The sequence below is a fragment of the Bos mutus genome, chromosome 7 (genome assembly GCF_027580195.1).
Source record: "Bos mutus isolate GX-2022 chromosome 7, NWIPB_WYAK_1.1, whole genome shotgun sequence".
NCBI classification, from domain to species: domain Eukaryota; kingdom Metazoa; phylum Chordata; class Mammalia; order Artiodactyla; family Bovidae; genus Bos; species Bos mutus.
This window is the reverse complement of record NC_091623.1, coordinates 56,737,346-56,749,345: the sequence shown is the minus strand read 5'-3', so window position 1 is coordinate 56,749,345 and position 12,000 is coordinate 56,737,346. Positions and strand designations below refer to the sequence as shown.

General features: G+C 47.7%; 1 protein-coding gene across 1 annotated transcript in view; it reads left to right on the top strand.

The window, feature by feature from the left end:
- The first annotated feature begins 19 nt into the window (after positions 1-19).
- The window catches only part of ELAVL1 (ELAV like RNA binding protein 1), a 37,167-nt gene continuing 25,186 nt past the window's right edge, over positions 20-12,000 (top strand). Inside the window, exon 1 of the mRNA XM_070373773.1 lies at positions 20-178. The gene's annotated coding sequence lies outside the window, so the exon portion shown is untranslated. The remainder of the gene's footprint in view (positions 179-12,000) is intronic.

Sequence of the window (12,000 nt, the reverse complement as noted above, 5' to 3'; positions counted from 1 at the left end):
GGGGGCGTGTCCGGGCCGCGGGCCGGAGCGGGTCGTGCGCGCTGAGGAGGAGCCGCCGCCGCCGTCGCCGTCGCCGCCGCTACCGCCAGCGCTACCGAGGCCGAGCGGAACCGTTAGCGCCGCGCCGCCGCCGCCCGCCTGCCCAGGAGCAGCCCCGGGCCCACCCGCCCGCGTCCAGGTGAGGCGGGGGCCTTCGACGGCGCCCGACGGGGTAGGCCGCGGCAGGCCTGAGCTCGCCTGGGCCGGCCGCGGGCGCTCGCGGGCCTGCACCGGCCGAGGCCCAGGCCGCGCCGCGCCGGGAGGGGACGCGCGCGGGCCTCGGCGAGCGGGCGGGGGCCGGCCGGTGTGGGCGCCAGCGACAGGCCCCGGGCCGGATTCCTCGGCCGCCGCGAGGGCCGAGGTAGGGGGTCGCGGCGTGGGCACGCGCCTGGCGGCCGGGCTCCGCGGCCGGGCCCGGGTAGCCTTGCAAGCCGGGTATCCGGGGGCGAGAGAGCGGAGCCAGAGGCGAGGGAGTGGAGTGAGCGCCCTCAGCTCTCGGAGGTCACGGCCCGCGGGCTCGCTCCCCCGGGAAATCTTACACAATCTTTTGTAGCGGTTGTCAGAGGACCGCGGTGGATCTGAGGTCCTCTTAGAAGTGTACAAACCCTTCGGTATGTATGAGAGCCCTAGGGGAAGAAAGAAAAATATTTTTTGAACACCGTTTCTCACAAAACAGTTTCTGGGGTGTGGAACGTCTGGATTTGTAAAATGTGTGTGTGTTGAAAACACAAACTGCACGCAATTGAACAATGGGGGATGGATGCTCTTCCTTTTCCGGCGTCCTCTGCTGCTAGGCATATTAAAAATGGGTTCTGATACCCACTGTGTGCAGGGCAGGTGGAGAAGAACTTCTGCAGGTGCCGCCCCTGGAGGAACAGAGCCCCCACAGAGTATTCATGAGCGATCTGAATAGCCAAGGCTCCAAAAGTGGGACGTTGGGGAGGCGGATTCTCTCGAAAAGCGTTTCTCAACCTTGGCACTACTGACATTTTGGGTCTGATCATTCTGGGTTTGGGTGGAGGAGGGGCTGTCCCTGGCATCTACCCACTTAGATGCCAGCAGCATCTTCTTCCCCCATTTGTGAAGATCGAAAATATCTTTAGAGATTTCCGAAAGTACCACACATATACTCACATGTGTGAGAACCACTCCTGGACTAAATGAATGATCTTCCACTAGAAGCACTCCTAGCCCTATTTCTGATTCCTTGAAATCCAGAGTTCCCAAGACGTTGGACAAACTCTACTTGTGGGAGCCTTAGTTTGCTTATCTGTAGAATGGGATGGATGAGACTGTTGCTGTGCAGATTTAAGGATTTGGGAAGCCTTAGCATTCTGCATGACCTGTGCCTGAGGAGACACTGAATATATAATGTTATAAATAGTTGACCGTATTTAGTGAGGATTTACTATGTGCTATCCACGGATGGACATTGATCTCCAGCCCTTGAGGTGGGTACTGTCTGTTGTAAGTTCCGTTTTAGGAACAAAGAAGCCCAGTAGGTCGCTTAGTGAGACCAGTCTCACACGGGAAAGTGGCTAATGGCAGGATTTGAACTCAGGCACTCTGACTCAGATTTCTTACCTTTAACGGCCAAGTTTTACCACTCTTATAATCCCAGCATTTGGGGGACCTGGAGAGACGTTCCATTCATGTATCACTGAGCATTTTCTGTGTGCAGAGCTTTGTGCTACGATCTGTTATAAAAATATTTGACTTAAAGGCCCATGAAGAAAGTAAGATATATGAACATCTCAAAAGGTTTATGTTGAAGAGGCGGAGTTTCGGATTGGCTGTGTTGAGTGTGAAGTCATGGGGCAGCAAGTGGAAAATGAGAGGTTTATGAAAGTACCATCTTCCTAAGGCCCTGCTTTTGTGTCACCCTGCCTCCCATCTCTTATCACCTTTCCGCACTCAAGCAAGGTCTGATTATGTTATTCCCAATCAAGAGTGTTTGGGTGGAAAATAAATTAATTTTTAAACCTTTTTAGGTGGCTTAAAAGCTGAAGTCGAGGATCCTTTGCACATTCTAACCACTGCCCCCCTCCCCGCCCCCCCGCTTCCTTTCTGATTTCGCCTGCACATAGGCCCCAAACTCCGACCCTCATGCCTGTTGCCCCCACTTTCTGGAATGTCGGTCTCCTCCACCTGGAGATCTCCTCCTCATGCTGTGTGGCCCAGGTTGAAGCTCACTCACTATATGAAGCCTCCCCAGACTGCTGCTCTTTCTCTACCCTCACCAGTAGTTCCTCACTCCTGTCCGCATCTCATTCAATGGAATCAGGTTCAGTGCTGAATGGTGAAAGAAGTACAGCCGCCTCCTTTCGCCCCTAGGTGGCAGTAGCTAAGCGGCAAGGCCGACCTGAGACTGAGTCAGGGGAAGAGCAAGAGAAAACCAGCCTGTGGGAGGGAAGTTAGTTTTGCTTCCCTCCTTTAGCTGACTCTCTGCCCTCGACTTCTGAGTCCCAGGCTCTGTTCTAGGCTCTGGGGAGGCACTGGTGATTGCAGCGAATGCACAGATTGTTTCAGCCCACTCTGTTGAGCGTGGTAATTATGGTTATGTGCCTGCTGATGTGGAAACACAGAAAAGGAAACTGTTAACCTAGCCCTGGTGGGCAAAGGTAATCACCGTCCTGGAGGAGGTGAAACAGGAGGGGAGGGGTTATCCAGGCCCAGACTGTGGGGAAGGGCTTGGTAGGATGCAAGAACCACACCAGCCAAGGCATGGAGGTGGGGATGTCTTGGTTTGTTCAGAGACCCACACGGGATCTGGTAGTTCAGAGGCAAGAAAGGTGAAGTGAGTGGTGGTAAGAGGACTCTGATAGCTGGTGTGCAGAGGGAAAGGGTGTTGTCCTGCAGACCAGGCCGAGGGGAACTGTCTGACAGTTTCATTCCACAAAGCGAAGGGGTCAGGTCTGCGCACAAGACAAAGAGCTGGAGGAGAATATTGCTGAAAGCCAGCAAACTGCTTCGGAGGTGATGACTTTCCTGTAAATCAGAAAGGTCAAAAATATGACCCAGGGCTATGGTGGCCTGGAAGTAGGGGGTGGGTTTGAGACCCAGTTAGGGGGTAAAGGACACAGGGCTCAGTGGGTGTTTAGCTGTGGGATGTGAGAAAACACTGGGAAATGATTCGGCGCCCTGCCTGAGTGCCCAGTAGGTGGATAACGGTCACTCAGAGAAACAGAGAAGACAAAAGAAGGAGCAGTTTAGCATGTAGACATAGACAAAATAGCACATCACTTGAGTAGGATATGTGTACCTTCTGTGCATATACAGACCGAAAGTGGGGAGGTGGCAGAAGGTAGCGTCCTGTCTGGAGGTGTCGATGGGACTCGCTCATATGTTCACTGTCCATCCTCACTCGAGGGCACTGGCCAAGTCAGTGAGCACAGTTTTATAGACTGAACATGTAAAACCTTACTGTTGGCTCATTATTGTGGGAAACAGGGAGGAGGGGAAGAAATTGCCTCCTCGAGGAATTGACAACCTGAGCTGGGGAAAAAAGACATAGATGTGTGAAATTAAAGTTATGAAAGGAGGAAGCCATGGGTAGCGACAGCCTGGAGAGCCTTGAAAGAAATTATTGTTTGTTACTTGGGGTTTGTTCTTGATGAAGGAGGCGGTATCCAAACTGGTCATTGTCATCAGAGAGGCTTGGGCAGCAATTTCCAGGTGCCGCCAGCAGCCTAAGTAAGAGAAAAGGTGAATGCAGAGAAGTCCAGAACGCTGAGGGGACCGGTTTGGGCAGGCAGAGGATCAAGAAGGTGGGCTTGGAGATGAATCTAGAGAAGTATGCCAGGATCAGGTGGCACAGGGCTTCTCGACACAGTCAAGAAGTGAGTTTGGAAAAGCGCTTTTCTTTTATTCCTTTCCCCCCCTACCCCCAGATATTTATTTGTTTATTTGGCTGTGCCAGGTCTTACTTGCGTTATGTAGGATCTTTAGTTGTGGCCTGTGAACTCTTTTGTTGTGGCATTTGGGATTTAGTTCCCTGACAGAGATTGAACCTGCGCCTTCTGCATTGGAAGCGCGGAGTCAGCCACTGGGCCACTGGGGAAGCCCTGAGAGTAAGGACAGACAGACCAGTCAAGAGGCTTTGGTAGGACAGAGATGGCCCAGCACTCGCCTGAGGGTCAGGACTGGGACTGCTGTTTTGTCTTCTACACCCACTGCCTTGCTTGTGCTGGCATGTGATTGCACTCTGTGTGTGCTGGGGGAAAGAAGGGAGCTCAGAGGTGACTGGATCCAGCCACCTGTCAGGGAGACAGTCATGCCAGAGGAAAGATTTACAGGAGAGGAAACAGCGCAGAGCAACCCAAAGGCAAGACTGATGTCGCCACAAACAGAAATCAGGAGACAGAGGAATGGGAGTGAACTGGGGGAGAAGGCCAAACAATGCTTGGTGTGAAATAATCGTGTGGCAGGGAGACTGGATAGGAGTCAGTCTGCCGAGAAGGTGACAGTGACCTGAACAGGGACAATGGCAGAGAGATGGAGGGAGAGTGAGGCATCTCAGATGCAAAACCAGCAGAAACTGGTGCTCACTTAGGCTTGGGGGATGGGAGAGGTGGCCTGGGGGACAAGTGTAAATGGGTGCCACCAAATGAAGTGATTCAGGGGGAGGGGAAGGTTTGAAGAGGGGGGTGAGAACAGAAGGAGACATGAGGATGCTTGCACCTGGAGGTGGGGAGCACAGGGAGACACGTGCTCACCTTGACTTTGTTGGTAAAGTCAGAGTGAGAGGACGAGACTTGAATGAGGTTCATGTTGCTGGTGAACAGATGAGGAGACCCGCCAGTTCGTCTCAGGATATGTGTGTAATTGATGCGTGACTGACCAGGGACTACCACGGATCTCTTCTGTGTCCCATGGGTGCTTGTGATCCCTGGCTCTGGAATGCACCGTGGCTTCCGTGGAACCCAGGCCCGTTAGAAATGGCTTCAGAGGTACGGATCATTTCCAGGGCCCCAAGTGGAAAGGGTCAGTGTGGTCCTTAGTGGGCGCTCACCACGTGTCAGGAACTGTGCTGAGAGCTGAAGCAGGGGGTGACACCTCAGTTTGCAGACAGGGAGACGGAAGCTCCGGGAAAGGAAGTGACGTCCCTGACAGTTCAGCTGATGAGCAGTAAGGTTAGTGTTGGAGCTCAGGTCTGTTAAAGCCCGTGGGTTTTTCCTCCTGGGCCAGGTTGCTCTGCAGTTTCATGTGAGAGCCCTGGAGGGGCCTTGATCAACTGGAACTCCTAGCAGGGCTGTGGGTGTGATCCAGTGCCCTCGGGGTCTATGGAGCGCTCTGGCTGGACTGGACACCCAGCTGCACCCACTCTGCCTCTTTCCTGGGCTTCTCAGACTGGCAGGCATGGCCTTGCTGTGACTTAGCTGTCCCCATTGGACAGCTTTCGTCACCGTGGGCTGTGGGAAGGGACGAGGAAGGAAACTGAGTTGATCTCAGTGAGCCCTTACCTTGCGTAGTGGTTGTAATTGGGTCAGGTAGCGCTGTCAGTGTTTTTCTCTGGCACCACAGCGTTTCCTGGGTGACCTTACACTCCTAAGACTTTCACCTTGAAGAACTCAGGACTTTGCATCTGGAAAGGACGGCAGAAATAATTGAGTCCAGGCCCTGTCGTGTGATGTGTGAGGTGTCAGGGTTGAGCCCCAGGATATATTTGACTTGTTCTAGTTTTGTTCTAGCCCAAGTAGAAAGCCTGTTGTGTGACTATAAACCAAGACAGATGCTCATAGGTGCCTGGTGGAAACTGATCTTGCTGCTTTGCATATGTACCGCCTACATATGCTTTTATATCATTTATATACACACACACATACACTCACATGCATAGGGTATCTCTCCCTTATATACACAGTAGGTATACTACTGATGTGAGCAACATCTTTGAAGTCACACGACCAGAACTTTTGAAAATAGCTCAGTAGGGCTGAAAACCCTCAGAGATCGTCCCAACGGGACTTCTCCATCACAGATCCGTTACCAGAAACATTTCCAAATTAGCAGGGATCACTTTGCTACACTAAGTTTCTCCTTTTGCTCCCTGCAACTGACTTTGGTGCATGGGTTGGGCTGGGATAGGATGACCATAATAAAGTAAGATACTAAATGTATTAAATAGATTGTCGATACAATTTCTAGCCACCCTTCTTTAACATCAAATAATGCATATACATATGATTCCCAGTGTGCCTGTACCCCTCTTCTGTGTGTGCCTGGTATGTTTGCCAGATACCCCTGGGGACCCTTGGCAACAGTGATGTAGACTTGACCCTCAAAACTTTCACTGATGTGGGTGAAAAGCAAATAATTATGAGTCAGAGTGATTTGTGCAACAATGAAGGTTCACACCGGCAGTGTACAGGCACTGAGAACAAGAGCAACTGAGCATCCTGGGAGATTCTTTAAAGATAAATGAAGAGGTGATGGAGAGGGAGGGCTGTCCCTGTCAAGAGAGCAGCTGAAACAAAAGCACAGAAAGATGAAGGTCCGCAGCATGCTGGGGACGGTCAAGTGAAGGGAGAAGGGGGGACGAGCAGGGGCCGTTGTAGCAGGCCTGGCATTTTATCCTTGGAAGACTGCTCTGCAGCAACAACTTGAGGGTTGGTCCTGCCACTAATTAACAGGGTGATGACTGCCCCTGGACAAAGTCGTGTAACCTCTGAGCCTCAGCAGGTGGTGACTCCACTGTCAGGGAGAACCGGCGGGGGCGGGAAGTGGGGGAGCTGGCTTGGTGGGGCTGGGGGGTAACCTGGAGATGTCTACAGGACTGCCACTTGGAGGGACGCTGAGTAACAGGAGGCAGGGTCTGGCGAGTGAGAGATGGCTGGAGTCATCGATTGTCAGGCAGACACCAAGACCAGGTTGTGGTTGGTGCTTCCGGGGACAGCTATGCAGATTTGGAAAGGTCAGGGGAAGGGACGTGAACTGCAGGGTGGCACCGAAGCACCAAGAAACTGCTCTTGGGGTTTGAGTTCTTCAGCGGTGCCAGTTGACCAAGAATGGGGCCCACAGGGGGCTGCTCAGCCTTGACTGGGTATGTCAGGAGGAGGCAGCAATGCCAAGGACAGGGCTGTCATGCAGAAGCTTCACGCTTTCAATCTTTACAAAATTTAAAAAAAATTTTTTTTTTTTTTTTTGGTCGCACCATGGCACGGCATATGGGGAATTCCCTGACCAAGGCTTAAACCAGTGCCCCCTGCAGTGAACAGGCAGAATCTTAACCACTGGACCACCAGGAAAGTCCCTAAAATTTATTTTTTAATTCAGTTTTCGTTGTAGAGTTGAATTTTTACAAATGAATATGACCACCACCGTGAAAGAGGAGAGTGAAAACGTTGGCTTAAAGCTCAACATTCAGAAAACAAAGATCATGGCATCTAGTCCCATCACTTCACGGGAAATAGATGGGGAAACAGTGGAAACAGTGTCAGACTTTATTTTTTTGGAGTCCAAAATCACTGCAGGTGGTGACTGCAGCCATGAAATTAAAAGACGCTTACTCCTTGAAAGAAAAGTTATGACCAACCTAGATAGCATATTGAAAAGCAGAGACATTACTTTGCCAACAAAGGTCTGTCTAGTCAAGGCTATGGTTTTTCCAGTGGTCATGTATGGATGCGAGAGTTGGACTGTGAAGAAAGCTGAGTGCCGAAGAATTGATGCTTTTGAACTGTGGTGTTGGAGAAGACTCTTGAGAGTCCCCTGGACTGCAAGGAGATCCAACCAGTCCATTCCAAAGGAGATCAGCCCTGGGTGTTCTTTGGAAGGAGTGATGCTAAAGCTGAAACTCCAGTACTTTGGCCACCTCATGCAAAGAGTTGACTCATTGGAAAAGACTCTGATGCTGGGAGGGATTGGAGGCAGGAGGAGAAGGGGACGACAGAGGATGAGATGGCTGGATGGCATCACCAACTCGATGGACTTGAGTTTGAGTGAACTCCAGGAGATGGTGATGGACAGGGAGGCCTGGCGTGCTGCAATTCATGGGGTCACAAAGAGTCGGACACAACTGAGCAACTGAACTGAACTGAATGATCATGATATTGGAAAATTTTATCACCTGGGAAACAAAAATATTGTTCTCCTTGTGAAGTCAACCCTTCCCCCACTGCTTGCGCCTGGCAACCACTGATTTATCTGTAACCTCTGGAGAAGCTTTTGCCTTTTCCAGAATGGAACCATGCAGTAGCCTTTGAGTCTGTTTTCAGTCACTCAGCAAAATGTATGTGAGAGTCTTACGAATTGCGTGAATAGTAGTACCTTTTTAATTGCTGAATACTGTTCCATCGTATGGTGTACTGTAGTTTATCCACTGGAGGTTCAAGGGACTTTTGGATTGTTCCAGTTTTTGGCAGTTATGAAGAAGAGTGCTCTGCATGTAAATCAATGACATTATTACACACCTTCATACCCTACACAGAAATAAACTCATACTGGATTAAAGACTTATTAAGACATGACACCATAAAAACTCATAGAAGAAAACATAAAGCATTCTTTGACATAAATTATACCATTTTTTTCTTAGGTCAATCTCCCAGGCAATAGAAATAAAAGCAAAAATAAACAAGTGAAATCTAATCAGACTTACAAGCTTTTGCACAGCAAAGGAAACGATAAACAAAATGAAAAGACAGCCTACAGCCCGGGAGAAAAAATTTGCAAATGATGCAACTGACAAGGGCTTACTTTCCAAAATATACAAATAGCTCATACAACTCGGAAAAAAACAACCCAATCAAAAAATGGGCAGGAGACCTAAATAGACTTTTCTCCAAAGAAGACAGGTGGTCAATAAGTACATGAAAAGATGCTCAACATTGCTATTAGAGAAATGCAAAACAAAACCACAGCAAGGTATCACCTCACACCAGTCAGAATAGCCATCATCAAAAAGTCTACAAATAATAAATGCTGGAGAAAGTGTGGAGAAAAAGGAACCTTCTTCCACTGCTGGTGGGAATGTAAATGGGCACAGTCACTATGGGGAACAGGATGAAAGTTTCTCAGAAGAGCTAAAAATAGAGCTACCGTATGATCCAGCAATTCCCCTCCTGGGCATATATCCAAATAAAACTAACTCAAAAAGATACATGCACCCCTATGTTCATAGCAGCAGTATTCACAATAGCAAGACATGGAAACAGCCTAAATGCCCTTAAACAGGGGAATGGACATAGAAGATGTGGTACATATACACAATGGCATACTACTCAGGCATAAAAAAGAATGAAATAATGCCATTTGTGGCAGCATGGATGGACCTAGAGATTATCACATTAAGTGAAGTAATTCAGAAAGAAAAAGACAAATACCATGTGAGATGTCACTTATATGTGGAATCTAAAGTGTGGCACAAGTTAACCTGTGAACAAAATAGAAACTGACTCAGACGCAGAGAACATGCTTGTGGTTGCCAAGGGGGAGGGAAGGGATAGCAGATGCAAACATATATATATAGGATGGGTAAACAACAAAATCCTACTGTATAGCATAGGGAACTATATTCCATATCCCATAATAAACCAAAATGGAAAAGATTATGAAAAAACAAACACATAAAAAATAAAAACTGAATGTTTAAAAAAATGAATAAAGCTGCTATTAACATTACTGCATAGGTTTTATATAAACAAAAGTTTTTATTTTCTGTGTGTGAGTACTAGGACTAGGGTTGCTGGGTCATATGGTAAGTTTATGTTTAATTATAAGAAGCTGCCAAGCTGTTGTCCACAGCGGCTTTAACATTTTTATATTGCTACCAGCAATACATGAGAGTTCTAGTTTCTCCACTGCCTCACCAGAGCTCAGTATGGTCTGTTGTCATTGTTTGCTTTCTTGCTTTTATTTTTGTTTTAGACCTCCTATAGGCCTAGATGGGTAACAGTGTTTTGATGTGGTTTGTCTGTCTTTTGGTCATGCGGGATCTTAGTTTCCCGACCAAGATTGAACCTAGGCCCTTGGCAATGAAAGTGTGCAGTCCTAACCACTGGACTGCCAGGGAATTCCCTTGATGTGGTTTTAATTTGTGTTTTCCTGATAACTGATAATGTTGAGCATCTTTTCATGTGTTTGTTTGCCATCCATATATCTTTTTTGGCTTGGTATCTGTTCACATTGTTTGCTATTTAAAAAATTGAGTTGTTTTCTTACTGTTAAGTGTCAGAGGTTTTTCTTTAAAAAAAAAAAAAAAGTTCTGGATACAAGACCTTTCTCAGACACATGATTTGCAAATATAATCTTCTGGATTATAATTTTCCTAGCAGTGTCTTTTTTGCAAGAGCAAAAGTTTTCCATTTTGATGATACCCAGTTTATCAATTTTCTTTTAAATGGATCTGGCTTCGTGCATGGTACCTAAGAAATCTTTGCTTCACCCAGTGTCACAAAGATTTTCTCCAAGAAATTTTTCTATTTTTACATTTTAGAACAGAGGTCGGCACACTTTTTCTGTAAAGAGCCAGATGGTAAATATTTTCAGCTTTATGGACCATATGGTCCCTGTCACAGCTACTCAGCTCTGTCACTGGAGTGCAAAAACAGCCATAGACAGAACATAAACAAATGAGAGTAGCTATGTGCCAATAAAACTTTATTTATAAAAACAGGCTGTGGTCTGAACAAATTTGGCCCATGGGCCATGGTTTGCCAACCACTGATTTAGAAAGCAAATTTTTTGCCAGGCATTGAGGACAGCCCACTCTGGTAATTACTACCCAGTTTATTATCTGTGAAATCCATGTGAGAGAAAAGGCAGAAGAGTAAAACAAGAGTGGAGAGGGAGATAGAGGGAAAAAGGGGGAAGGAGGAAGAAAAAGATTTGACTCACATTTTGACCAAACTTCAGCATGCATTTTAATTCTTTAGTTAATGCTTGTACTTTGGTTCAGGCTTCAGCCAGTGTTTTTGTTTGTTTCTGAGCTGCTGCTGCTGCTAAGTTGCTTCAGTCGTGTCCGACTGTGAGACCCCGTAGATAGCAGCCCACCAGGTCCCTCCATCCCTGGGATTCTTCAGGCAGGAACACTGGAGTGGGTTGCCATTTCCTTCTCCAGTGATCTTAAAATCTCATGGCTACAGACAGTTTAACAGGTTTGTGGAGTTTTTCCTGATCAAACCTGTTAATGCCATGCTTTTTACTGAAAATGGTATTTATTTAACCATCTCCCATTAATACATATTTATGTTTTGTTTGGCCTTGAGGCATGTGGGATCTTAGTTCCCTAACCAGGGATCAAACCTAGGTCCCCTGCGGAGTCTTAACCACTGGACCTCCAGGGAAGTCTCTAATACATGTTTAGATTATATCCAGTGTTTTACCAGCCTTGGGGTCAGCATGTTCCTTGCACATATTTCCCTGCACTTGTGTGATTATTTCTGTAGAGCAGTTTCTTGCAGCTCTAAGTCAGAGGGTAGCGTTCACATTAAATATTTTGATAGGCCTGCCATGTTGTCTTTCCAAAAGGTTGCACTTTGCACACTCATATTGGTGGTATATAAGAGTGTTTAAAAAAAGGTGGGGGAAGGGTGTGTTTTTTTCTCCACTTATCCTTACTTACTGCTAAGTCACTTCAGTCGTGTCTGACTCTGTGCGACCCCGGAGATGGCAGCCCACCAGGCTCCCCCATCCCTGGGATTCTCCAGGCAAGAACACTGGAGTGGGTTGCCATTTCCTTCTGCAATGCAAGAAAGTGAAAAGTGAAAGTGAAGTTGCTCAGTCGAGTCTGACCCTAAGCGACCCCATGGACTGCAGTCTTCCAGGCTCCTCCGTCCATGGGATTTTCCAGGCAAGAGTACTGGAGTGGGGTGCCATTGCCTTCTCCTTACTTACACTGGGTTTTATCCATCCTGGATTGTAGTCCCTCTGACTGACACCAAGTAGCATCTACTTTTATTTTGCATTTTCTTCATTGTTTGTGAACTTGAACCTCTTTTCTTGCCTTATTGGCTGTTTAAC